Here is a 24,781-nt window from a genome sequence, read left to right on the forward strand (position 1 = left end):
GAAATAATCATCCACGTTTGAGGTAGACCTGTCCTGAGAATGGATGAGTGCCACTCTTAATCCCATTGATCAGGATATCCTAGATATTTCCAGGAATGGTAAACGAATGGAGCTCAGTGCCCCCAGGGAAGATGCCCCCCCACCCCTGCCCCGTTCAAAACAACATAAAACATGAACTGTCTAGACTGTAAGCTCATTGTGGGCAGGGAGCGTGTCTACCAACTCTATTACATTGTACTCTCCAAAACACTTAGTGCAGTGCTGTACGTACTGTAAGCGCTCAATAAATGCCACTGATTGATTGAACTAAAATCAAAGCTTGATATAGTACTTGGAGTACTATAAAGAAGTTATTAACTGCCCAATGCAAAGGAAGGAGACTCAGACACTTCTGGAATTAGGATTCATATTCTCTGAGCAAGCAATCTCGGCCTCTTTCCAATGTTCCACCCCTACTCCTCTTACATCCTGGCTCAATTCCTTGTTACTCCACACACCCTACATCCTCTTTCCATCTTTTCAAGCTTGTATCTATCCCTACATCAAATGAAAAGCAGAGTTCTGTCACAATATAATATCATGGTATTCCCCTCCCCTGGAATATTGGAAATACCTCTGGTGGTTCTCTCTCAGGAAGGGCATATAAATGAGCTGAAGAAGGTTGCAGAGAAGGACAACCAAGCAGTTTTCATATAAAGACTGACTGAAATGTTTGGGACACTTCGGTCTACAAAGGGAAATAGCTGGCCCCTGGAAAGAGCATGGGCCTGGAGACGTGAATTCTAATCCCAGCTCTGCTATTTGCCTGCTGTTTGACCTTGGGCTAGTCACTTGACTGTTCTGTTCCTCAGATTCCTCATCCACAAAACGGGTTTTCAAAGCCTGTTCTTCCCCCTCCTTAAGTGTGAACCCGACGTGGGACAGGGACTGTGTCTGATCTAATTATGTCTACTCCAACATTTTGTATGGTGCCTGGCATAGAGTAAGAGCTCCACAAATGGCTACATTTTTATTATTATTACCATCATCATCATTTGTATTAAGTGTCTGAGAAAAGATGTGATTAAAATTTACAAAACTATGAAAGATGCAGGGCAAAGAATTTTGTTCCCACAAGCTCCCAGCCATCATAGTTTGAAGTTGGAAAGTCAAAACAATCAAAGCGAATACATTTCTGTACCCAATGGTTAGTCAGTGAATGGAAATTATTCCCCCAGGCTGAAAGTATCAGTAAATTAGAGAAGGCTGTCTTGAATACTGAAAAAGTGGTTAATAATGAGTTACTAGAAAAAAAGTAAACGTTAGTGATGGAATCTCATCTAAATTATATTCCTAATTCTAACACCAGCTCCACCACTTGTCTGCTGTGTGACCTTGGACAAGTCACTTAACTATCCAGTTCCTGTTACCTCGTTGGTTAAATAGAGATTAAGATTGTGAGCTCCACGTGGGACATGGACTGTGTACAATCTGATTAGCTGGTATCAACTCTGGTGTGTAGTACAGTGCCTGGCACAAAGTAAGTTCTTAAAATATAGAGGGAAAAATTTGGAATGTTTGGTGGGGTACCCCTAGATGTTGTAAAGGATGCCCAGGAGGGCAACTAACACACAGTTATAACAAATATACATTGTCACCGTTGGTAACAGTATCCTGGCCTGAACTGACCACTGATCTGACCCAATAATGGCATTTATCAAGTCTTTAGGTCTCTTAGGGGATGAAACAAATGGGCTTTGTCAAAGCTGGTTCCCAATTGAGCTGCAAGATGTATTAATTTTGAACCAAACTTGAATCATAAACCTCAAGTTCCATTTACTCTTGGCAAAACAGGATGTCCTGACTAAATGCAAAAAAGAATTTGAGCCCTAGGAAGTTTCTTGGACATCAAATAGGCTGTTTTAGAACAATGCTTTGATTAGTTAAATGTAAATGAATCTACAATATATGGATTAAATATCCCTTGGAGAAAAAAGAAACTCAGACACACTTAAAAATCGATAGGGAAAAAGTTTTGGCACATCGTGGCAGAAGGTCATTTGGGATTTGCCAAACCCGGAAACACTTGAAAAATACTTAATGATGTTTTGCCAAAACCCAGCTTACTTTAGGTTCTTGCTGAAAGTGTGTTGGTTATGCAATGTCTTGTGAATGACCTAAATAGATGTTTCTAGGGTCGGGATGCTTTAACCCTTCCTTTTCAATGTTTCTTAAGAGCTGTTCTTCCATTCAGTTTCCTGGCTTCCCGACGGTAGGATTTCACCTTCTGAAACGCTTGTCCCCAACATCGACTGAAATAACCAAAAAACAAAAAAGATATTTTTCCAGCCTGTAAACTTTACACTAGCCCTGCCCTCTACCCTCATTTACCAACATCAGCCCTTCCTTCCTATGCGCATGTTTCCAATTCAGTTGACTGAGGAAGCAGGAGCCAAAGCAGAACCAAGGTAGTTGTAAGCCATAGGGTCTCTCCCCTAACAGATCCATATCAAACCTCACCAGGCTGTTATTAGGATAAAAGGAGGCTATTAATGTGAAAGTAGTTTGAACAAATAAAAGTGCTCTACTCAATTCGAGGTATTATTATTGCATTGCCAGAAATCTTAATGGAAATTGAGAAAAACCACCAGAAGCACAAAAACGATCTGGCTTCCCTAATCCATTAACAAATCAAGTCAGATTTAGAAGCGTGACGTAGTGGATAGAGCATGGGTCTAAGAATCAGAAAGACCTGGGTTTTAATCCCGGCTCCGCCATTTGTCTGCTGCGTGACTTTGGGCAAATCACTTAACTTCTCTGTGCCTCAGTTACGTCATCTGTAAAATGAGGATTGAGAATTGAGCTTGGGACAAGGACTGTATCCAACCCAATTTGCTCGTATCCACCTCAGGGCTTGGTACAATGCCTGGCACATACTAAGCACTTAACAAGAATAATAATTATTATTACTTAACTTCTCTGTGCTTTAATTACCTCATCTGGTAAATGGGGATTATGACTGTTAGCCTCATGTGGGATAGGGACTTTGTCCAACTCAATTTGCTTGTAGCTACCCCAGTGCTTAGTAATAATTATAATGATGGCATTTATTAAGCACTTACTATATGCAAAGCACTGTTCTAAGCGCTTAGTAGAATGCCTGGCACGTAGTAAGTGCTTTACAAATACCATAATTATTATTATCATTATTATTATTACTTAACTTCTATGCCTCAGTTTCCTCATATGGAAAATGGGGATTATGACTATGAGCCCCATGTGGCTCATAGTGGGTCAGGGACTGTGTCCAATCCTATTTGCTTGTATCTTCTCCAGTGCTTAGCACACTGCCTGTACATAGTAAGTGCTTAACAAATGCCACAATTACTATTATTATTAGAAGAACATTTCTACAAACAAGCGACAGCCATGCTAATGTGATTGGTTGCTGCTACTACCTATTTTTAGTATTTGTTAAGCATTTACTATGTGTCAGGCACTGCAGATACAAGCAAATCGGGTTGGTCAAAGTCCCTGTCCCACATGAGGCTCACAGTCTCAATCCCCACTTTGCAGATGAGGTAACTGAGGCCCGGAGAAGTGAAGCGACTTGCCCAAGGTCATACAGCTGACAAGTGGCAGAGCCAGGATTAGAACCTAGATCCTTCTGATACCTAAGCCCATGTTCTATCTACTACACCATGCTGTTTCTCTAATTTCCTTATGGCCATTCTATCGAATGGGTTTTAGGGGGTCTGTAGGACACACAGCCTAGTTTCATCAAACACGTCATACCACTTGACTTGATTGGTAACAATAAGCATCCCTGTAAAAACTGGGAACCACTTGATTCCTCACCAGCAGCCAGCATAATGCCACCCACATGTCCAAACTTAGTGGACCACAAGATAATAATAATAACAATGATGGCATTTATTAAGTGCTTACTATGTGCAAAGCAGTGTTCTAAACTCTGGGGAGGTTACAAGGTGATCAGGTTGTCCCACGGGGGGCTCACACTCTTAATCCCCATTTTACAGATGAGGCAACTGAGGCCTACAGAAATTAAGTGACTTGCCCAAAGTCATACAGCTGACAATCGGCAATGCAGGGATTTGAACCCACGACCTCTGACTCCAAACCCGGGCTCTTTCCACTGAGCCACTCAGCTTCTCCACTCACCTGATCAGATAATTAGAATCAAATGTGTGTGACGGTGAGGCCACTGGCAATGAGCAGAGCTTAATCTGTGCCGTGGTTTTTTGGAACTCAGAACTGACACTTCTGGAATTGGCATTCTGTAGCTCTGGAACCTCTTCAAAATCATTACAAATTTCAAATGCATGAGTCCATGCCCCCCTCTCATTACAAATTACACCCTGGCAGAGAGATTTCATCTATGAGTATGGGTGGATTTGAAAATCGATAGGTAACTGTCATTCCCACCCACACTGTGTCCGAGACAACGTACTCCTCTGTCGGGCTGACGCCTTTATTGTTTGCAGCTCCTAGTGCTTTTTTCATTCTGTTTCTTGCTATCTCGATCTTCCCGACGCTTCTGATCCGAAAGCACCACCTGTTCCTGACTGTTGCACCCCAGAATGATCTGTCATCCTTGTCAACCCCCATCAATCAATGTGACAACACCCTACCACATGGTGAGCCGCAAATGGTGATGTGAAACGGGGAGGCCAGAAGAAGGGAAATGTTTAAAGGAGGTGGTAGAGCTTAGCCTCGGGCAATGAGGAACTCAACTGAAAGCCGGGCTACAGCTGCAATAGACAGATCAGACTGGCGTATTACAATCCGGAACGGAGCCGCTCTTTTCGAACTGAAGCTTCCAGCTCCTGAAGCTCAGGAGCACAACAAAAAAACAGAGTCAGGGCCTGCAAATAGTAAACTCATCAACTCAAAGGACAGTCTTTGTGTGTCCAAGGTGGGGTTGGGATGTCTGGCCTGAATGGACTTTTACCTCCCCATATGGCACCATTAGTGGGGTAATCTCTGAGTATGAAGGGTGATGACCCGACCCAACCAGTTGGAGCAACCTTAGAGTGTTGAATGACCTGGAAGCCAAAAAGCCAGCTCTGATCCTGAGGGATCCCGTAAGAAGAGGTCCATGGAACCAGGAAGCAACCCCCAAAGGAAAGACTCAGATTTGACAAAATGACGGCATGTGGGTTTCTCCTGATGAGAAGCAGTGTGATCTAGTGAAAAGAGCATGGGCCAGAGATTCAGAGGACCCAGGTTCTAAACTGGCTCAGCTATATTTTTTATAGCATTTGTTCATTCATTCATTCAATCGTATTTATTGAGTGCTTACTGTGTGCAGAGCACTGGACTACGCGCTTGGGAAGTACAAGTCGGCAACGTATAGAGATGGTTCCTACCCAACAACGGGCTCACAGTCTAGAAGGGGGAGACAGACAACAAAAAAAAAAACCATGTAGATAGGTGTCAAAACCGTCAGAATAAGTAGAATTACAGCTATAAGCACATCATTAACAAAATAGAGTAGTAAATATGTACAAGTAAAATAAATAGAGTAATAAATCTGTACAAATATATACAAGTGCTGTGAGGAGGGGAAGGGGTTAGGGTGGGGGGTGATGGGGAGGAGGAGAGGAAAAAGGGGGCTCAGTCTGGGAAGGCCTCCTGGAGGAGGTGAGCTCAGTGCACTTACTGTGTGTCAAGCACTGGTCCAAGCGCTGGAATAGATACAAGTTTACCAGGTTGGACACAGTCCCTCTCCAACAAGGGGTTCACAATCTAAATTGGAGGTAGGAGGATTTAATCCCTATTTGACAGTTGTGGTAACTGAGGCACAGGAAAGTTAAGTGACTTGCTCAAGGTAACAAAACAAGCAATCGGTAGGGCCGGGATTAGAGTCCGCGTCCTCTGACTCTCAGACCTGTGCTCTTTCCTCTAGGCCATGCTGCCACTTCCCACCTGCATGACCTGGGCAAGTCACTTAACTTCTCAGTGCCTCAGTTATCACAGCTGTCAAATCAATCAATCAATCAATCGTATTTATTGAGCGCTTACTGTGTGCAGAGCACTGTACTAAGCGCTTGGGAAGTACAAGTTGGCAACATATAGAGACAGTCCCTACCCAACAGTGGGCTCACAGTCTAAAATGGGGATTCCATAACTTTTGCCCCTCATATTTAGAATGTGAGTTCCATGTCAGGCAGGGACTGGGTCGGTAGCAGCGTGGCTTAGTGGCAAGAGCCAGGGTTGGGAGTCAGAGGTCTTGGGTTCTAATCCGGCCTCCGCCACTTGTCCGCTGTGTGACCTTGGGCAAGTCGCTTAACTTCTCTTGTGCCTCAGTGACCCCATCTGTAAAATGGGCATGAAGACTGTGAGCCCCACATGGGACAACCTGATCACCTTGTATCCCCCCCAGCGCTTTGAACAGTTGTTTGCACATAGTAACGATTAACAAATACCACTATTATTATTATTAATTTGCCCCTCTAGACCGTAAGCACCCCTCTATTCATTCATTCATCGTATTTATTGAGCGCTTACTGTGTGCAGAGCACTGTACTAAGAACTTGAACTGTGAGCTCATTGTGGGCAGGGAATGTGTCTGTTATATTGTTATACAGGGCTCCCTCAAGAGTTTAGCACAGTGCTCAGGACACAGTAAGAGCTCAAAAAATACGATAGACTGCCTGACTGACCGTATCTACCCCAGCACTTAGTATGATATTTGTCACAGAGTAAGTGCTCAACAAATACCACTACTATCATTAATATTATTATTATTATTTATTATCATTAATTATTGTTATTGCTGGTCACAGAAGGCTAAGGAACAATTCCCGTCTATCTATGATTCAGCATGAGGAACTTGGGGGGGAAATGGGAACAGGGACAAAAATGGGAAAAGAAAAATAACCTAAACAATCTTTTCAAGTATACTGTCTCTCCCCACTCAATCCTCCATGTAGAGCTCGATGAGCCGGCCCCTTTGAGGCCCCGTGGCTCAAACAGAAATATTTAATTGTGTCACTGTTTGTTTTAAAGATCGGTTTCCTCCCGAACCTTATTTCTCCAAGAGGGGCCTCTCTTCAAAATGAAAATTGTAATACTTTTCAAGAGAAGCTGGCAGGGACACTTTCCATAATAGAGCATTTTCCCAAACTCAGTTCAGAAGACAAACATCTCTCTCCCCATTACCTCATGGGTATTGTGAGCTGTAGTCCTCAGAATTAAGCACCTCACGCAATCCCACCTGCAGTAGAGGAAAAATCAGGAAGATGTTCAGATGTGCTATGGAAGTTTAATGACATATAAATGAGGAGGTTTATTCCATGTCCCGATGGCTGAGTCATCTGAGAGTTGGGGGTGAGTTGTATAGAGACCTTCATTAGATCATAGGTCCCAGTATCCATCGTGCACGTCACCTCCTTGGTGTCTGACATCCGTTGCCTTCAGTGAGCACCCCCATTTAGCCAAGATAGAATTAGTCCGATATCCTTTAAGAAATAAATTATCTTGGCATCAGCAAGCTGAAGATGTGTAAGAGTTCAAATAGTTCAATCCCCTGCTTCCAGGCTGTGTAACATTTAAATCATTTAAACACTTAAGCGTTCACAATCTCCCCCAGTCCCCACCCCCCGGGGTACTTAGTTATGCATCTTTAAACTTGTTTATTTCCTCCTAGTTGGAATTTATTTTAGTGTCTGTCTTCCCTGCTAGATTGTAACTGGATCATTTCTCCTGACTTTATTGTCCTAGATTGTAACTGGATCATGTCTCCCAATTCTAGTGCACTTTCCTGAGTACTTAGTACAGTGGTTTACACAAAATAGGGGCTCAATAAATCCTATTGATTGAGTGAAATCACCCTGTTAACAGCTCTTCTCATCTTTGATCTCCCCAAGAAAATAGTCACTATTTTTAGAGTACCAGTAGCCATGTCACACTGGGTGTGTCTTGGGTGAGAGAGAGAAAATCGGAGCCCAATCCCTTCTTTGAGATTGAGGCCCACGTTCTTCTTGACATCTAATGGATAGAAGTCATGAGTCATATGACTTTGGCCATCTTGATCCTACCTAATACTCTCCTCATTTTCCTACCAGAAATTTATTTTAATGTCCGTCTCCCCTACTAGGCTATGAGCTGCTTGTGGGCAGGGAATGTGTCTATCGACTCTATTTATTGTTCCCTCGCAAGCACCTAATAGAACATTCAGTTCACAGTACCCGCTCCTTACATACCCTCAGTTGGTTCAACTAAAACTGAAGCTCAGTGCATATCACTGGATGATTGACAATTGACCTTGGGCCTGGTTTCTTGATCCTTCATATCTACAAGCAACTTAAAAGATACGTACAATTCTGCCGCAGTGTTTGAGGGGGCCCTCTTCGGGGGCCCTCTTGGGTGTCTTGTTATGGAAAATGAGGTTGTTACTGGAAAAATGTAGGGTCCAGCATGATTCCAGCTTTCACTTTCGAAGACTTGTTTGCTTTCTGTTGATTTCCAGATTGGAGTGGAGGTCTTTCCTTCCCACTAGGTCTATAGGTAAATGCAGATATCTCCTTTAGGGAATTGATCCCCCAGCCCAAATCTAGGTAGGGTAATGAATTCATGTCGTAATAATAATGATGGCTTTTGTTAAGCACTTACTATGTGCCAAGCACCGTTCTAAGCACTGGGTGGGGGGGGGGGGGGATACAAGGTAATCAGGTTGTCCCACATGGGGCTCACAGTCTTAATCCTCATTTTACAGATGAGGTAACTGAGGACCGGAGAAATTAAGTGGCTTGCCCAAAGTCACACAGCAGACAAATGGCAGAGCCGGGATTAGAACCAATGACCTCTGACTCCCAAGCCCGTACTCTTTCCACTGAGCCACGCTGCTTCTGTCTTATCAATATTATGAATCAGCAACTCTGGAGTTTCACCTCCTGTAATCAATCAATCAATCAACTGTATTTATTGAGCGCTTACTGTGTGCAGAGCACTGTACTAAGCGCTTGGGAAGTACAAGTTGGCAACATATAGAGACAGTCCCTACCCAACAGTGGGCTCACAGTCTAGAAGGGGGAGACAGAGAACAAAACCAAACATATTAACAAAATAAAATAAATAGAATAGATATGTACAAGTAAAATAAATACTTACTGTGTGCAGAGCTCTGTACAAAACTTTTGGGAGACTACAACACAGCAGAGTTGGCTAACACATTCCTTACCCACATGGAGTTTATCCCTACAGACTTCCCTCTGCCATCCATGACATAAATAATAATAATGGTATTTGTAAAGAGCTTACTATGTGCCAGGCACTGTACTAAGCACCGAGGAGGATACAGACAAATTCATTCATTCAATCACATTTATTGAGCACTTACTGTGTGCAAAGCACTGTAGTAAGCTCTTGGGAGAGTCTATACAACAATAAATGGACATATTCCCTGCCCACAACGAGCTTAGGTGGTCATTGTTTCATGGTGGTGAGAAGACATCAGGCTCCTCACACCACTAGCCACAAGCCAGGACTACTTCTGTGGCATTCGCACAGTATCATAAAATCCATTTGGATGCAATATCAAGGCTGACATGGCTAGTCCTAAACAAACTACAACCTACAACCACCTAGTATAATCCATGGCTATTTGGGTCCAGATTCTGATATCTATAACCACAGAGAAGCAGCGTGGCTCAATGGAAAGAGCACGGGCTTTGGAGTCAGAGGTCACGGGTTCAAATCCTGCCTCTTCCAATTGTCAGCTGTGTGACTTTGGGCAAGTTACTTCTCTTCTCTGTGCCTCAGTTATTTCATCTGTAAAATGGGGATTAAGACTGTGAGCCCCCTGTGGGACAACCTGATCACCTTGTAACCTCCCCAGTGCTTAGAACAGTGCTTTGCACATAGTAAGCACTTAATAAATGCCATTATTACTAGTATTATGGACATTGCTTGAAAAAATGAAATGAGCACACAATCCAAAAGCCTTTAGATTTGAGCCCAAGCCTCCTCCTTTCCAGGGCAGTTAATAAGCAGACAAGTTGACCGATTTTGGTTTCAGCTCCTTGTGATGATGGTGGTGTTAATGAAAAGATCCAAGCAGCAGGAAAAAGAAAAAAATGGATAGGGGTAACCCACAAACTGGATAATCCATCCCTGACTCATTAAGAGTCTCTCGTATTTTTCCCCAATGCTGTTTCACAAAAAAGTCAGACAAAGAATACGCTGGAGGAAATTAAAAATAAAGAGATAAAATAGGAGAAGGGAGTTGGAGCAAAGTCAAAGAGATTTGCTTTTCCAGGAATTAAGGAGTCCTATGTGTGCCTGAACGCAAAGGGGAAGGAAGACTAAACAGAAAGGTTACGATAACATGGGCAATCTGAGCAGATGGGGAGAGTGGAAGTTACAGACTGGGAAGGAAGCTGAATAGGGTCTGTGGAGAGGGGCCACGCTGGGGAGATTTCATCTCTAATGCTAACCTTTTCACTATACCCCGATCTCGTCTCTCTCACCACCGACCCCTCGCCCACATCCCTCCTCTAGCCTGGAATGTCCTCCCTCCTCAAATCCGACAGGTGATTACTCTCCCCCACTTCAAAGTCTCACTGAAGGCAAATCTCCTCCAAGAGGCCTTCCCTGAATAAGCCCCTCTTTCCTATTCTCTCACTCCCCTCTGGGTCGCTCTGACTTGCTCCCTTTATTCATCCCCCTCCCAGCCCCGCAGATCTTATACACATATATGTAATTTATTTATGTATACTGATATTTGTCTCTCCCTCTGGACTGTAAGCTCATTGTGGGCAGGGACTCTGTCTATTGTGGTATTGTACTCTCCTAAGCACTTAGTTCAGTGCTCTGCACACAGTAAGCACTCAATGAACATGATTGAATGAGGATTATTCACTGATCTCATTTGAGTGGAAATGAACTTGACAAGAACTGGAACAAGTTCATTCCCACTCAGATGAGATCCATTCATTCAATTGTATTTATTGAGCGCTTACTGAATAATCCTCGTTTGCTGATGGTTTAAAATCTAACCTCACTTTTATCAATCAAATCAGTTAATCAATCGTATTTATTGAGCTCTTGCTATGTGCAGAGCTTGGGAGAGTACAATACAACAGAATTAGCAGAATTAGCTGCCTGTCCATAGCAAGCTTATGATTAAGAGGCGGGAGAGAACAATTTAGTAATGACTGCACATGTCCAGAAATCTCTGCAACACATCCATAGAGAAATAATGTAGCACATTTCCAGATTCAGATGGCCAACAGCCCAGAACGTAAATACAAACGAGGGAAATGGAAGCAAAGATGATTAACCCCTCCTTGGCAAGATATACTGCTGCAAAATTTGTTCAATTGCACCACTGTGAATAAAGTACAACGTTGGAACTCCCAAAAAATAGGAAACTGAGGATGTTCCTGATGAGGCATTATCTGCATGAACAATGGTCGAGTGTTTATTCGTCCGTGTTTATTTTTCCAACATTTGATTGCAATCTTGTGGAGTCAAGTGACTGGATCTCTGACTTTTACGGTGTTCTCCCAAGCATTAAGAATAGAACTCTGTGCAGCACTGATAGGCAGTGAACACTTAACCATCTTTTCGACTGAGTCAACATAACACACTGTGTCCAATAAGTTATCTTGTATCTACTCTGGTGCTTAGTACAGTGCCTGGTACATAGGAAGTTCTTAACAAGTACTATTAATCAATCAATCAACCACATTTATTGAGAGCATACTATGTGCAAGGCACTGTACTAAGCGCTTGGAAGAGTACAAAATAACTATATAACAGAAACAGTCCCCGCCCACAATGAGCTTACAGTCATTAAAAACACACACACAGATGTTATGTGCTTACTAGGTGTCAAGCACTTTTCTGAGCAGTGGGGCAGATGCAAGGTAATCAGGTGAGATACAGTCCCACTTCAATGTGGAGTTCAAGGTTTAAGAATGAGAGAGAGAACTGGTATTGAATCCCCATTTTACAGTTGAGGAAACTGAGGCTCAGAAAAGTGAAGCGACTTGCCCAAGGTCACACAGAGTAGGCATGTGGAGGAACAGGAATTAGAACCCAAATCCTCTGAATTCCAGGCCCCAGGCTTTTCCACTGGGTCGTGCTGCATCCTTGCAGTATTTAGGCTCTCTCAAAGTCAAAATGTTCTCACCAAGCATTTCTTGGGTATTCCAAAGGGGAAAAGATCCATCTTGGCCCAACAATTACTGCTGCAAAACCACTTGGCGATTTTAAAACTATCTTAAAGGTTTTTCACTAAGACGATCACCTTAAGGAATGAAACGGTAGCTTTTAAAGCATTCAATTGACGAGATCCTAGAAAGTCATTATAGCTGCCCTGGTTGGGGACGGTACAAAGTTTTACAATAGAACACCTCAGGGTCAGCTTTGATGACATTTGCCTGTTGATGGCTCCTAGCCCAGGATTTAGGGAAGGAAGAGGGTTACAGCCACATCAAACACAGAATATTAAGCATTATTGCACTGAACTGCAATAATAATAATAATATTAATTATTGTGGTATTTGTTAAGCATTTATTATGTGTTCCGCACCGTAGTAAGCACTAGAGTTCATATAAGATAATCAGGTCTCACATGGGGCTCCCAATATAAGTAGGAGGGATCACCGGTATTAAATTCCCATTTTGCAGGTGAGGGAACAGAGGCATAGATTAGTTAAGTGACTTACCCAAGGTCATCCAGCAGTAAGTGGTGGAGCTGGGATTAGAACCCACATTCTGTGACTCACAGGGCTGTTCTCTTTCCACTAGGCCATGCTGTTTTTCATTCATTCATTCAGTCGTATTTATTGAGTGCTGACTGTGTGCAGAGCGCTGTACTAAGCGCTTGGGAAGTACAAGTTGGCAACATTTAGAGAAGGTCCCTTCCCAACAACGGGCTCACAGTCTAGAAGGGGAAGACAGACAACAAAACAAAACTGAAAAGTTGAAAAGTTGAAAAGCTTCTCACTAGTCCACGCTGCTAAGGGGCAATTGCCTATATGACTCAATTTCTCACCGAAGGCATCCTTCTGTCTCCATTAAATTAGGTGTTTGGGGACATAGAGGTAAAAGACTCCCTCTGTGTACTCAAGGAGCTTACAATCTAATGGAGCACATATGAAAATAGTAAAAACAAAAATAGACCATCAAATAAATGAACGAATAGATGCATGAATGCATGGTTCACTAAAATAAGTGAGTGCTGAGGTAGCTGAGGGATTTTACATGACCAGGAAAGCGGAGATCAATCAGTTACTCCTCCTCATCAGCTATAACCCTGCTCTCTCCTCTCCAATAATACTTCTACATCATTACTGACTCTCATGATCATTGCCCGTGCCAAGTTTTGGACTTTTAACCTACTTCTCAAACTCCCTCTCTCTCCACCTCCAAAACCCCTTGTCCCTAATGACCTTTCGTCCTATTTCATCGATAAAATTGAAATCTTCAGTCATGAGCTCCCTAAAATCTCCGCTGCTTCCCTCCAGTCCCACCGTCTTCCTGCCCATTCTTTGACCCTCCCATCTTCTCAGAGGTATCTCACAAGAACCCCTGTCTCCTCTTAAAATCAACTCCCACCACTTGCTCTTCCAACCCCATCCCTTTGCACTTTATCAAAATACTTGCCTCCTCCTTCCTTCCTTCTCTGACCAGGATAGGATGGGTAGGGACTGTCTCTATATGTTGCCAACTTGTACTTCCCAAGCGCTTAGTACAGTGCTCTGCACACAGTAAGTGCTCAATAAATATGATTGATTGATTGATTGATTGATTGATATTCAAAACCTCACTCTCCAGTGGCTCCTTCCCCACTGCTTTGAAACATGCCCAACTATCCTCTCTCCTAAAACAAACCCTTCTTTGACCCCACAACGCCTTCCAGTTGCCACTCCATCATCCTCCCACCATTCCCTTCCAAACTCCTCAAATGAGTTGTTTTCACCCACTGCCTCTACTTCCCCTCCTCCGATTCTCTCCTTGATTCCCTGCAATCTAGCTTCTGTCCTCATCTCTCCTTGGAAACTGTCCTCTCTAAGGTCATCAGTGACCTCTTTCTTGCCAAGTCAGATAACCTTTACTCCATCCCAATCCTCCTGGATCTCTCAGCTGCCATAGACATTGCGGATCTCACCCTTCTGGAAACATTATCAAACCTCGGCTTCACTGGCAATGTCCTCTCCTGGTTCTCCTCCTATTTTTCTGGCTGCTTCTTCTCAGTCTCTTTCACAAGCTCCCTCTCTGCCTCCCACCCTTTAATTATAGAAGCCCTGCCACGTTCATCTCTGGTTCTCCTTCTATTCTCCATTTTCACCCACCCCCTAAGAGAACAAATTTGGTACTATGACTTCAAATACCATTTCTTTGTGTGATTACCAAATCTACTTCTCCAGCCCTGACCTCTCACCTTCTCCACAATATCTCATTTCCTCCTGCCTTCAAAACATCTCTACTTTGATGTGCTGTTGACTCCTCAAACTGTACATATCCAAAACAGAATTCTTCATCTTCCCACCCAAACCCTGATCTCCCCTAGATTCTCCATAACAATAGACAACACCACTGTCCTCACTGTCTCACAAGATTGCATGATCTTCAACTCATCTTTCTCATTCAGCCCGAATATTCAATGTTACGAGATCCTGTCAGTTCTACATTCACATCTGCCCCTTCCTCACCATTCAAACTGCTACCAAGCTAATCATTTCCCACTTTAACTCCCTGCTAACCTCCCTGCCTCTTATCCCCTCTCTCCAGTCCTTACTTCACTCCTGCTGTCTAGATCATTTTCCTTAAAAAAGTTCAATGTACATCCTCCAACTCCTCAAAAGCTTCCAATGGCTGTCCATACACCTCCACACCAAATAGAAATTCCTTATCACCAACTTTAAGGCACTCAATCACCTCTTCTCATCCTACTCTACTGGGCAAATCTCTTCCTTCCAGTTAGTCTGCCCACTTAAGCTCTTCTAATTCCAATTTACTCACTGTAGCTTATGTCATCTGCTTCACTGCTGACCGCATACACCCTTGACCTGTAACTCCCTCTTCCTCTAATCCAACAGACCTCCACTCTCACCATCTTCAAAGTCATACAAAAATCACAATTCCTCCAACCAATCAATCATATTTCTTGAGCACTTAATGTGTGCAGAGCACTGTACGAAACACTTGGGAGAGTACAACACAACAGTATAACAGATATATTCCCCACTCATTTCCCCTTTTTGCCTTCATAACTGTGTCACCTCTGTACTTGGATCTGTACTCCTTAAGCACTTTTTGTCATTATGTTTGTTAAGTGCTAACAATGTACCAGACACTGTTCTAAGAGCTGGGGTAGATACAAGGTAATCAGGTTGGATACAGTGTCCATGTCCCACGAGGGGTTCACACTCTTAAGCCTCACTTTGTAGATGAGGTAACTGTAGTACAGAGAAGGTAACTGTCCTGCCCCAGATCACACAGCACACAAGTTGTGGATCTGGGATTAGAACCCAGGTCATTCTGGCTCCCAGGCCTGTGCTCTATCCACTAGACACTCCTGTTTTGATATTCACCCCACCCCCATTCCCAAAGCATTTACATACATATCTGTATACTCTGCAATTTATTTTAATGCCCGTCTCACCCTATAGATTGGAAGCTCCTTTTGGGCAGGGACTGTCTCTATTGACTCTATTGTATTGTACTCTTGGGGGCACTTAGTACAATGCCCTTTACAAAGTAAGTGCTCAGTAAATATCACTGATTGACTGAATGAATGTCTTGTCTCTGAGACTTTCATAGAGGGGCAGAACAGGAAATGTTCTTTGGTAAGATCTGGTTCATTCATTTATTCATTCAATTGTAGTTATTGAGTGCTTACTGTGTGCAGAGCACTGTACTAAGCGCATGGGAGAGCACCATTCAACAATAAACAGTCACCTTGACTACCCACAATAAGCTTACAGTCTGGAGTTGGGGAGACAGACATGAATACAAATAAATAAAATTACAGATATGTACCTAAGTGCTCAGGGGCTGGGAGGGAGGAAGAGCAAAGAAAGCAAATAAGGGGGATGCAGAAGGGAGTGAAAGATGAGGAAAAGTGGGGTTTAGTCTGGGAAGGCCTCCTTGAGGAGATGGGCCTACAATAAGGCTTTGAAGGGGGGAAAAGTAATTGTCAGTCTGGTTCTAATATATTGTACTCACCCAGGTGGTAAGTACAGTGCTCTACACACAGTAAGCACTCAGTAAATACGATATGGCTGACTGACTAAAGAGGTTGGTTCCAAAGTCAAAATGAGTGGCAGAACCCGGCCTCGGGGCTGGGACCCAGGCCTCCTGACTGTTGGTCTTGCAGCCATTACGTCTTATTTCCTCTCCTGCACAAATGGTCTCCATTAGAAAGCGTCTCTGCAAAATTCATCACCCTAGAAAAACAAGCAAAAGCTGAAGACCACAACATTATTTAGGGTGGAATGGAAAAGGTAATGAAAGTTTTAACAAAGTCGGGTGGAATTCAACGTGAAATTGGACTAACTGTAGCAAAGTTAAGCACCCTGTGGTTTTCCTTCCAAATTTATTTGGAGGCCCTTGGAGTTGCCTGGTTGCAACCTCTCCTTCCCCTAACCTATTGAGTATCGCTCACAGCTGCCACTCGTCGAGCCTGATGTTACGCTTCTCCTGTTTGTTTTTGGAGGCCTGGGGAAATATGGTGTTTGGACAGGACTGAGGGGTATTAAGCAGGAAAGGCTGCCAATCTCCTGACTGTGGTGGTGATGGTTATGGGTGGCCACACACTATGGTGTGATATTGAACTAGCAGCAAGGAGACCCTTTTCTCCTTGAGCTATAGGAATGACTACAAACAGGGAAAAAGTCCGCTGCTGTTAGCCCAGGGTAGAGCGTGCCACATTGAAGTCTCCCATCAACACTGGCCAGACCAGAATATTGTAAGAACAGCCTTGGCCATGATTGCCCAAGACACTGGGAGACATGGTGACAACGGGGTGTCCAAGGAGCTGCCGTACGGGAGGACCGCTTCTGCTTCTTTCATTCATGTTAAGTGATTCACTGACCCAATCTTTGTTGATGAGTAGCACCACTGTCAACTGCTGTCACTACTCATCAATCTTTTCTGACTATATGTCCAAAGTAGGGGCCCAGTAGGGTTGCATTGGTGAAACCCTGGCTCCTTTCCTTTCTTCTCCAACCACAAACAGTGTGGCCTAGTGGATAGAGCATGGGCCTGGGAATCAGAGGACTTGGGTTCTAATTGCGGCTCTGGTACTTGTGTTCTGTGTGACCTTCGACAAGTCACTTCACTTCTCCGGGCCTCAGTGACCTTATCTGCAAAATGGGGATTAAGACCCAACCCAATTAACCAATATCTACCCCAGCATTTAGTACAGTACCTGGCACATAGTAAGCGCTTAACAAATATTATTAAAAAAAAACAACTGCTGGCTTCATGGTGACCATATTACCTGGATCCTACAAGAGGGATCTCTCAAGATCCCTCTTGGCTCACTGTTCTCCTTCTAGGTCCATCCACAGATCTTTCCACTGCTTCCTCATGTCCATTCATATCCAATCTCTCCACTATATCCAGGCTCCTAGAAAAACTTTATCCAGCGTGCCAAATTTTCACCACATTTACCTATAGCACTCTGGCCCAAGGTCTCTGACAACCCCAAAGATGAGGGTCACAGTTACCTGTTTAATGTAATTAATGGTTTAATCATCATTTCCTTTAGCTTTTTTGAGCTCGTCATAGACAGGGAATGTGTTTGGTTTTTTTTGTTGTTTTTTTTTTTAAATGGCATTTATTAAGCGCTTACTATGTGCAGAGTACTGTTCTAAACGCTGGGGAATTTACAAGGTGATCAGGTTGTCCCACGTGGGGCTCACAATCTTCATCCCCATTTTACAGATGAGGGAACTGAGGCCCAGAGAAGTTAAGTGACTTGCCCTAAGTCACACAGCTGACAAGTGGTGGAGCCGGGATATGAACCCATGACCTCTGACTCCAAAGCCAGTGCTTTTTCCACTGAGCCACGCTGTTTCCACTGAGCCGCGCTGTTTGTTGATTCTATTGTAGTGTGCTCTCCCAAGCGCTTAATGCAGTGCTCCTCACACAGTAAGCAATTAATAAATACAATTGATTGATTGATTAATAATGAGAAAAAACCTGATTTCCTCAGATGATTCAGTGCAGAGGACACCACAGTCCCTGCCAGGTTTTCCAGAAGCTTTCCAGATGCATTCAAACACTTAACAGCCTGGTTATCTCCGAGTTCGGTCACTCCTCACTGGCCTCCTGGCTGTACTAACATTTCCCCTTGGGAAGTTTAAATATTGCTGCAAAAGTCACCTTTCTTTCAACACATCCATATACCAATCCAGTTAATTCCAATGTCCTGATAAATGGTTGTCTGAGAAGAAAGCCTTTATTTCAGCCTTCTTTTTTCAGTTTCCCTGTAAGAGTAGACAGCTAAGGATTCTTTCCAAATGTATTCCTGAGATGCTATTACAAGGCCACTTTGGTTTTAGTCTGAGAATGCCCTCATTTTAAAATGCTGAAATAAAGCAGGCTGTGAGGAATAAAAGAGGGAGTCAGTTTAATTTTTCAGGTAATCCTAATGAAAGAGAGTGAAGACTTTCCTTTGAAAATATCCCCAGGATGGTGCCTCAGAGAACATGGATGCAGCTTCACCATTAAATTGGGGAGATGTTTTTTCTGAGGGTCCAATACGTAGATCATGACCAAGGTGTCACAACTCCAACTGCTTACTACAAAATGACCAAAAAGAGGGACCAGTGCCAAAGGGTATCTTCTTTCTATTGCATGTTCCCTAATGCTTAGTACAGAGTGTTGCACTCAGTGCGGACTAAATTATGTTACTACTATGGTGACTGCTACTGCAACTACTACTGAGAAATGCAGAGGTCTGCTTACAGATTTTGAAGAGAGACTAAGACAGAGAGAGTTGAACTTCTTTCAATCAGTCAATTAATCCTATTAATTGAGAGCTTGCTGGGTGCAGAACACTAGTAAACACTTGGGCGAGTACAATTTAACAAAGTTGATAGACATGTTGCCTGCTCACTAGGAGTTTAAGACAGGAGATAAATATTTTGTTAGGCATTGCAGCTTTGGGTAAAATATGTGAATGTTGATACAGGCATAACCCCAACCCGACAGGGGACTCACAGTTTAAGAGAAGGGACGATAGGCACGGTATAGAAAGAATAGCAGGTGAAATTCAGCAATCCAGAAACACCTGTGAACAAGAATTACCAGCTGAATCTGATTCAGTTTTACAAAAGCTTCCAGGATCAATTTTCCCAGTTCTCTTCCTCCAGACGAACGCCTTCTCCTTTCTTGAGTGTTTGGGATCTGGTATTTCCCAAGACAGAGCCCACATTCAGTTAGAAAGCATCCTGACAGAAGCCAGCTCTGTGTACTGATGGGTTTCATTCATTCATTCATTCAATTGCATTTATTGAGCACTTACGGTGGGCAGAGCACTGTAAGCCGCACTTGGAAGAGTACAATACCATATTAAACAAACTCATTCCCTGCCCACGGCTACCTTACAATGTAGAGAGGGGGAGACAGATATCAATACAAATAAGTTAAAGATATGTACATGAGTGCTGTGGGGCTGGGATGGGGGAAGAACCAAGGGAGCAAATCAGGATGACAGAGAAGGGAGTGGGAGAGCGGGAAAGGAAGGGCTTAATCTGGGAAGGCCTCATGGAGGAGATGTGTCTTCCATAAGGCTTTGAAGGGGAGGAGAGTAATTGTCTGTCGGATTTGAGGAGGGAGAGGGTTCCAGGCCAGAGTCAGGACGTGAACTAGGGGTTGGCGGCAAGATAGGCAAGGTTGTGGCATGGTGAGAAGGTTAGCACTAGAGGAGCGATGTATGCGATCTAGATTGTAGAAGGAAAGAAGCAATGTGAGGTAGAAGGGGGCAAGGTGGTGGAGTGCTTTAAAGCCAATGGTGAGTTTCTGTTTGATGCAGAGGTGGATGGACAATCACTGGAGTTTTTTGAGGAGCAGGGTGACGCGTCCAGAACATTTTTGTAGAAAAATGATCTGGGCAGCAGAGTGGAGTATGGACTGGGGTGGGGAGAGACACAGGAGCTCAGCAAAGAGGCTGATGCAGTAAACCAGGTGGGACAGGGTGAGTGATTGTAATTAGGTGGCAGCAGCTTGAATGGAGAGGAAAAAGTGGATTTTAGCAATGTTGTGAAGGTGGGACCGACTGAGCACAGAAATACTTGAAGAGAAGCAGTGTGGCCTAATGGATAGAGCATGGACCTCCTGGGAGTCAGAAGGATCTAGGTTCTCATCCTGTCCCTGCCACTTGTCTGCTATGTGACCTTGAGAAAGTCATGTCACTTCTCTGTGCCTCCGTTACCTCATTTGTAAATGGGATTAAGACTGTGAGCACCATATGGGATGGGGACTAAGATCAATCAGGTTTGCTTGTATCCTCCCCAATGCTTAATTCAGTGCCTAGAACATAGTAAGTGCTTAAAAATACCACAATTATTTTATTATTATTATCATTAGAAACAAAACCAGGAGGGTAAAATCAGTTCCTATGTGAACTTCCACATTTTGAAAGAAGATAATCAATGATGTGTCAGTGTGATGCGACTGGCTTAATAGAAAGAGCCTAGGGCTGGAAGTCAGAGGACGTGAGTTCTAATCTTGGCTCTGCCAGTTGTCTGCTGTGTGACCTTGGGAATGTCACTTAATTTCTCTGTGCCTCAGTTCATTCATCTGTAAGATGGCAATTAAACAGTTGTTCTCCCTTCTACTTAGACTGTGAACACCATGTGGGACTGAGACTGTGTTTTACCTGATTAACTGATCACCTTGTAACCTCCCCAGCACTTAGAACAGTGCTTTGCACATAGTAAGTGCTTAATAAATGCCATCATCATTATTATTATTATTATTAACTTGTGAGTACCCCAGTGCTTAACAGTATTTGACACATAATACTTCCTTAACATTCAGTAATAATAATTATAAAAATAATAATGATAGTAACAATTAAAAGTGATCTCTATAATTTTACTCCATCTAAAAGAAAAGCAGTATATCATTTTAAGTGCTAGGGAAAAAACTTATTGGACTACTGCAAATAAGTAGAATAAGCACGCTGCACTGCTGTGATTATTTTCTGATTAGGCCTCTTTTCTACATCTAGGTTTCTGAAATTCATTTCATACATAATGGGAATTTTGCCAAAACCTAAATTAACAGAATAATTTTGGTTCTTGTTTTTGAAAATATTTTATGTCAGTAAGAGTCCGCCACAACACTGAAAACAGAAAATCATGACTCTGACCATTTGGTACTAAGGCACAAGATCTAAAATGCTTACAAACAGCTTTATGTACCGCAAACTAAATGATGATCACAGTGGCTTTATCAGCACATCGAGGGAGGATACTGTTCTACAGGAATAAATGTCTCCGGGACGATAGCCTATATTTTCACCAAACAGATGGATCCGTCTTTATTTTTCTTCCTAAGGCTCCAGAATTTCCCAAGTCAGGTTTGAAGCAAGACCATTCTTGGCTGGTGCCTGATAGCTTCTCCTGGAACCCTTATTATAGAATTCCTGTTAATGAAAACCAGTCACACAGAATACCCAAGTCCTGATTTCAATCATGTTGCTTGGTGGGCCATGAGGAATTAGTTCCTTAATCATAGACTCCCCACTATTTTATGGACAATAGGCCTCATATATCTGCTCTTGGCTCTAGTCTCAAGCCTTCATAGCCTTTAGTTTTTGCTGCACTTCAGAGTCCCTTAATCAAAATGTATTTATATAAAAAGGAGAACATGAATAACACACGCAAATAACAGCATAAGAAAGGCCAATTCCGGGATAGACCCAAGATCAGTTAGAGCATGGGCTTGGGAGTTAGAAGGAACTGGGTTCTAATTCCAGCCTGCTGTGTGACCTTGGGCAGGTCCATTTGCTTCTCTGTTCCTCAGTTACTTCATCTGTAAAATGGAGATTAAGATTGTGAGGCCCTTGTGGGACATGGGCAGCATCCAGCCTGATTATCTTGGACGTAGCCCAGTGCTTAATTCAGTGCCTGGCACATAGTAAGCTCCTATCAAATACCACAATTATTATTATTATTATTATTATTACTCTCCATCTTACCCAGAATTCAGAATGATTTGAAGAACTATGTGATGGTTGTCCTTCTTAACCTGGTCGACTTCATAGATAGGATCATCTGACGAATCATAGTTAGGGTCATCTGATATACCATCGTCAATTACAACATTTATTGAGTGTCTTCTGTACTAAGTGCTTTACTAAGTGTTTAGGAACACATGTTAAAGGAAGAGGCTTGATCTCTATTCTCAAGGAGCCTTCAATGTAATGGTTTAAGGAAAGGAATCAACATATCAGCATGTGGCTCAGACAGCTTTTGGTTCAAAGGTGGCATTGGGTTGTAATACCAGTGGTATCTTCGTTTTTCCAAAAGCATCCGTTGGAACTGCCGCCTTCCATCCAGCCACCAAGAATCGCCTGCTCTGTGCAACCTGGATTGGGGCTAAAACTGCAGCCACACACTCTCAGAGCCCCTTCACCACAACTGAGAAAACCATCTTCCATAACCGCTGCCTTCCCTCCCATCTCCGAGGGGCCCCACTTCCAGCATGCTCCGGAGTTGCCGGGTTGGGGATGAAAGCCACTCCCATCCACTCTCAGCTTCCCCCAGAACAGGCCAACCAGCCAAGCTGCCTTCCCCGGCCTGAGGCCTCCTCTGTGCCTCCCGGGAGACTCCAACCCATCCTGCCTTCCACCTGCCTGGGTGGGAAGAGGAAACACCCATAGTACAAGGCCTCTGTGTAACTGGTTACTGGGGTTTACTTTATTGGTCACTGTGGTTAGGGCTGTGTCTTGGGCTCTGAGCCTTGAGGAGTCTCAAATTCTTCTTCTCTAACCATATCACCCTACTGATTTTGTCTTTAGGGTATTTGTGTTTTACTATTTCATCTTTCCTGATGTGTCTGCCTCAAGTCCCTTCTCCCCATTTAAACTGCTTAGATTGTGAGCCTCCTGAGGGGCAGGAACTGTGTCTAATTCCCACCTGGGCATCCTCTCCCAGGGCCACATACAGTGCTCTGCACATAGTAAGTGCTCAATAAATGCAATTATGGATAGTGAATACTACTACTACTACTAATAATGACATTTATTAAGTGTTTACTAAGTGCAAAGCACTGTTCTAAGCATTGGGGGGATACAAGGAGATCAGGTTGTCCCATGGGGGGCTCACAATCTTAATCCCCATTTTCCAGATGATGTAACTGAGGCACAGAGAAGTTAAGTGACTTGCCCAAAGTCACACAGCTGACAAGTGGTGGAGCCGGGATTTGAACCCATGACCTCTGACTACAAAGCCCGGGCTCTTTCCACTGAGCCACGCTGCTTCTGTAGGTCTTAATAATCTGAGTTTGTCTATCTCCCCCATTTTATCCTGTGGCTCAAAAGCAGTAATCTTATTGCTTACTTGCATTTTACTTGCCTGAAGGCTTAGCACAGTATCCTACACACAGTAAATGCTCAAAAATTATTACCGATGGGCTGTTGCAGCACCGAGCACAGGACCAAACTAATAGTCTGCAGAATCGTGAAACAGTAGCCCGCTTTTCTTGGCTGGAAGATTCAGACCCACCACAGAAGAAGCACAGGCCAAGTCTGAAAAGGGCAAAGCCAACATTCATTTGGGGAAAAATAAATACTAATCCTGAACCCTCATGTTTCCTAATGGCATGGATATAAGCAGCTTTTGTTTTCAATCCAACCAAGGGGAAGGCAACAAGTATTCCTTCTGGTAATAAGTTTCTCATCTCAGTTTGGCTGAAAGGCGTTCAACTTCATCTTGCGCAGATGTGAATGTTGACTGTGTAATTTGCGCTTTTGCATGCCTCCTGAGAATAATGATTAATAATCTCATTATTTGTTAACCATGTACTATGGGCCAAGCACTGTAGTAAACGATGGAGTAGACAAAAAGTAATCACTTCTGACACAGTCCCTGTCCCAGAGGGGGCTCACGGTGTAAATAGGAGGGAGAACAGGCATCTTTTTCCAATTTTACAGATGATGAAACTGCGTCAAAGAGAGGTTAAGTGATTTTCCGAAGGTCACAGCAGATCTCCAAGTCCTCCTGACTGATAGTCATCCCAGAGTCAGTCAATCAATCAATCGTATTTATTGAGCGCTTACTGTGTGCAGAGCACTGTACTAAGCGCTTGGGAAGTACAAGTTGGCAACATAGAGAGACAGTCCCTACCCAACGAGTCGTTCTGAGGGCTCTAAGACACTCTCCTCATCTCACTGCCAGGATAATTGCACAATGGGAATCACCATCAAGCTCCACAGGGAAGCAGTAGGGAGGAGGGGCAGGACGAGAGGGAGCTAAAAAAATTCCAAAACTGTCAGTCAGAGACCATGGAGATAACAGGGTTTTCGAGTGGGTTTAGGAGCATGACTGCTGGGTGATACTTCCACAAATATACACTGCCTGACCCACTTCCTGAAAACACTGATTGGAAACCAAGTTTAGATTTGCACTTGTAACTTCAGATGAGAAATGATTTCCAGTGGGAAAAAAATAATCTAAAGAAACTAATCAATCATATTTGTTGAGCACTTATTGCGAGCAGAGCACTAAACTAAGCACTTGGGAGACTACATTATAACAGAGTTGGTAGACACATTCCTTGTCTACAGGGAGCTTACAGTCTAGAGTTC

The sequence above is a fragment of the Tachyglossus aculeatus genome, chromosome 2 (genome assembly GCF_015852505.1).
Source record: "Tachyglossus aculeatus isolate mTacAcu1 chromosome 2, mTacAcu1.pri, whole genome shotgun sequence".
Lineage (NCBI taxonomy): Eukaryota > Metazoa > Chordata > Mammalia > Monotremata > Tachyglossidae > Tachyglossus > Tachyglossus aculeatus.